Genomic DNA, 4,460 nt, shown 5'->3' with positions numbered 1-4,460 from the left:
ACTATTGCGGATGTTAAACTAATCCTTGATGAACAAGGAGCAACCGTAACGGATCAGATCTACTAAACTATGATCAAGCGGGGTGCCGCCCCTACACCTAAGATAGGTGTAAGGGCGGCTAGACGTGCAAGGGTCGCATAACGAAAGCATGTAATTCGAAGAACAATGCTAACCCTAACACATCTAAGATAACTACGTTGCTCGCCATCAAAAAGGCTTCAGCACGAGCAACACATGAACAACGTGGGCAGGCTTGTGCTGCCTAGATCGCAAGATGCGATCTAGGCAGCATGGTGCTTACCGGAGAAACCCTCGAGACGAAGGAGTTGGCGATGCGCCGAGATTTGTTTGTGTTGAACGTTGGTTGTTGTTTATTCCATAAACCCTAGATACATATTTATAGTCCAAGGGACTTTCTAATTTAGGCGTGCACATAATCGTGCACGGGTAAAACTCTAACTCTTAACCGACACGTAATCTAATATGTTACGGATACAAGGGCAAACTAGCCCAAACTTTGCATGTAAGACCGATTCACGTATTTCTTCTACATATATATTCTTCCAGTCCATCTTGATCGCGGCCCACCTCTGACTCGGTCAAATTCTGGTGATAACAGCTGGGTGCGGCGTAGTCGTGCTCCGGCGCGTTCTTCGTCTGTTCGTTGGCGTCTCCACTTTCCGGTCTCTCTGTGCCAGATACGGCATGGTTGGTCCTCGGACTACCCGTTCTGCGTCCGTGCAATTTTGGTGGGGAGCTGCCGGGGGAAACTCTTGGCTGGCTCGGTGCCAGCCACATCGGCAGCGACGATTCTATCGCCGTTCTCCTTCTTGAAGGGCTGGTGAGGTAACCCTCCCCCTATTCCTCTTCTTCCCGAGTGAAAACTCAGGCTACGGCCGGGCAATGATGGCGCAACGCGTCGTTTTCCTCCTTGGAGGCGCCGCTTTGGGTCGAGGGGACAGAGGGCTATCGGTGTGGTGACAATAACGGTGGTGCGGTTTGGGTGTGTCTATGGTGAGGACTATGGCGGCAGTCAGCAAGTTCAAGGCTTTTTTCGCGATAGCGCAAAAACACGGGTGCGGTAAAAGCGCGCGTCCTTTTTTCGCGAGTCCGCCGAAGGTTCGCACGGGCGCCCGCGCGCCAAATAGACGGTTTTTTTCCGCGCGGGTTTTGCCGCGCCTGTTGGATTCCAACGCTCTAACTATTCCCGCATAAATATTCATCATTCCTCAGCTCAAAGCGAAATGGAAGCTTGCCAAGCAATAAAGGGCAGAATTCCATATTCTGGTAAAACAGTTATCGGTTACAATTGACTAGTGTAAAAAATAGATTGGATGAAATGTTTGTAAACAACAAACTATTCGTAAGAAAGATTGACCGGTGAAGTAAATACTTCTTCCCGATTGAAAGGGCCCTAAGACTGTGGTGGTGCTGGTTTCTGCTCATGTAGAAAGGTGATGGAGAACGTGAAGCTGAAGGGAAAAACTCCTTCATTTCTCTAGCTAAGAATCTCCAGCCTTTTCCCCGACGAGTCCTCGGCAGTCATTTTTTTTATCCAAACGGTGTTATTCGGCTCAGTTGCACCTCCGGATCGTTGTTTTCGTCCGGATTTGGGTTTTCATCCATCCGGAGAGTCCAGACCATTCTCGACCTCCCGAGGCGCGGTCGGGGACTCCGGACGAAACAAAAACGCGCGAAATGTCGAGCGGGCCCGCGTTGTTGGCCACAAAAAGGGTAGTTCCCTCCATTTATTTCGTTTTCCCTCCAAAATGCGCCGCATATACCCATTTTCCCCGCCGAATTTCGGAGGAGCTACCGCCATTCCCCCTCAGTTGCAGCTCCTCCTCTTCCCTTCCACCACCATGCCGCCGAAGAAAATCGGCGACGACGGCGCGCCGAAGGCGAGGAAGTCGCGGGCGCCGAAAGAGAGGCCGTCGGGCTGGACAAAAGCAAGGTGGGCGACGGATGTGGAGCAGCGGCGGACCAAAACTCGCGGCAGGACGGAGAGGGAGAAGAACCTCGCGGCGAATACGGCGGCGGCGGCGGATGAACATGCGAGGATGGTCTCCATGTCCATGAACATGGGCCAGCCGCGCGTCGGCCAATTCCCCGGTTCATGGCCGACCGAAGCTAGGTACGATCGGCTCTCCTTCCACCTTCTCGCCGGCGTCACCGGCCATGTTCTATGTAATATCCCAGGTTTAGAGGCAATAAAATGAGAGAACACCAAAGTGTGCATTGCATTCATGCATAGAAAATCCGGGGAATTTTCGCGCTTTCAAATAAAACTTACCACGAGAATCGAAGTTTCACTTGACTTGCTGGAATTGAAGTAGCTCATCAAGTCAAGCGCTATAAACTTCACTCGTGATCTTTGTTAAAACCTTGTTTTGGGTAGAGATGATTTGATCTATGGATTAGATCAAATGGAATTAGATTTACAACAACACATTCTTTAAGAATCAAACCCTAACTTATTAACACTTAAAAGTTAGCAACTACCTTTGTGTGTAAATTAATTCACTTATAAATAAGTTAAACCACAGGGTCTAAAGTGCACAAAAGCCACACATTCTTATTTAAATCATAACTTATTAAATACATGGAATATCATAAAACTAAATCCATTTACATTACGAATTATAGTTCAAACTATTTGAATCAAACTAACTATGAGTATTTTGAAACTCATATGACCATGCCTTGGTGAAATCAAACCCAACTATCCAAAATTGAGGAATAACCTTCAACTTTAACTTTTTACCAATATTATAATGTAAATCCAATCAAATATGATATGATGACTCATCCACAATAATAAAACCATCCACATGATATTTAGTAGCAAATGCCACTTGGCTATCCAAAAATAAATCATATGAGAGGATAATCTCTATGCCATGTGGGATGAAAATATCTACATGACTTGCTTTCCAAGCTTTGCCACCTCATGCTCAAAGGATTGCTATAGATGAGGGCATGACAACCAAGCACCTTACTCATCAAACCAAATCAAGAGTCACCACCTATGTGTCATGATACTAGAGCTTGCCCAAGCCTATAAATAGAGCCACACCCTTCATCCATATGAGCATCTTGTACCATGCTACAAGGAAACCAAACACTTGAGACTTTCCATGTGAATTAGTTAGGATCAAGATGAAGAAGCTAGGAGGTGGAGGCATACCACAAGATGCAGGTTTATCGGATTTCCTGAAGAACAAGCTACATAAGATACCAAGGTAGAATTCCTAGGCAAACCATATATTTAGAGGATCATATCATCATCTCTTGAGTAGGACCTTAGGATATTCCAAGACATGGAGAAGTGAGAGAAGTTATAATACTAACCATAGTCATGTGCATACAAGAATATTAGAGTAGTACTAATCCTAGATGTTCAAGTCAATATTGGATCTTGGAGGTGAGAACCCTATTCCAATAGCAATACCTTAGAAAACCAATTCCATAATCATCACCACTTAGTATTAATTATAAACCCTAAGAATCTAGGATGAGTGTGATGAGAGGAATAATAAGGAGGGATTAGTGAGGAATAAGTGGATCTTGTCTAATGCATGATTATACCTTGTAAATATAGATGATAAGTTAAAAACATATGATTAATAGATCTCATCTATCACATAAAATAATAAGTATGTCACCAATAGTTAACCCCAAACCAATCCTCATGCCTTGTATGGAGGAGTAATGTCATTAAACCTAAACCTTGTTTATCCAAACACTAGAGTAACCTAGCTAGCCAATAAAACATAATCAAAGCTTATGTTCATATCCTAATTCTTGGTTGTGTATCAATTGGGTGATCACAACTAAAACCCTAGGTCACCTTTGCATTTCAATCCAAGTATCACTTTGGATTAAAAGTAAAACCCTGCCATGCCTCATGCCTATTTTATATTTCAATTAATGAAGCATCATCAAATTCTTAAACCCTAAGAACTATCACACACATAAAATCATGAACCAATTCCATACCCTTTTCCATTTGTTGAACTCTAGCCATAATTCAACTATATGTGAGTAATCACTATGGTTAAGCAATAGAAAAATATAATATGTTCACCATGCACATGTCTAAATTTTAAAAGCATTTAAACATATGTGATTTCTAAATTTAAAAGCAATTGAGATGAACCCTAAAATAATATCTATTTGAGTCTTAACTTGTACCTCATAAGAACCAAAATTAATCAATTATAAATGGTTGTTTAAAAACAAAACAAGACAGTGAGTATCATTATCAAATTGTTATAATATTCAAATAATTTAGAACCTGCAAAACAAAACAGAATTCAAATTTGAATTCAAAACATAAAATAGAAACCAGGAAATAAAAACGAGAAAATAGAAAAGAAGAGAAGAAGCTTACCCGGCTTACCCGGACCGCAGCAGCCCATCACCACCATTTCGCAGCCCGAGTACCGCACCAGCCGAGC

This window comes from Lolium rigidum, unplaced genomic scaffold (assembly GCF_022539505.1).
Source record: "Lolium rigidum isolate FL_2022 unplaced genomic scaffold, APGP_CSIRO_Lrig_0.1 contig_13094_1, whole genome shotgun sequence".
Classification (NCBI taxonomy): Eukaryota; Viridiplantae; Streptophyta; class Magnoliopsida; order Poales; family Poaceae; genus Lolium; species Lolium rigidum.
This window is presented reverse-complemented; position numbering follows the sequence as displayed.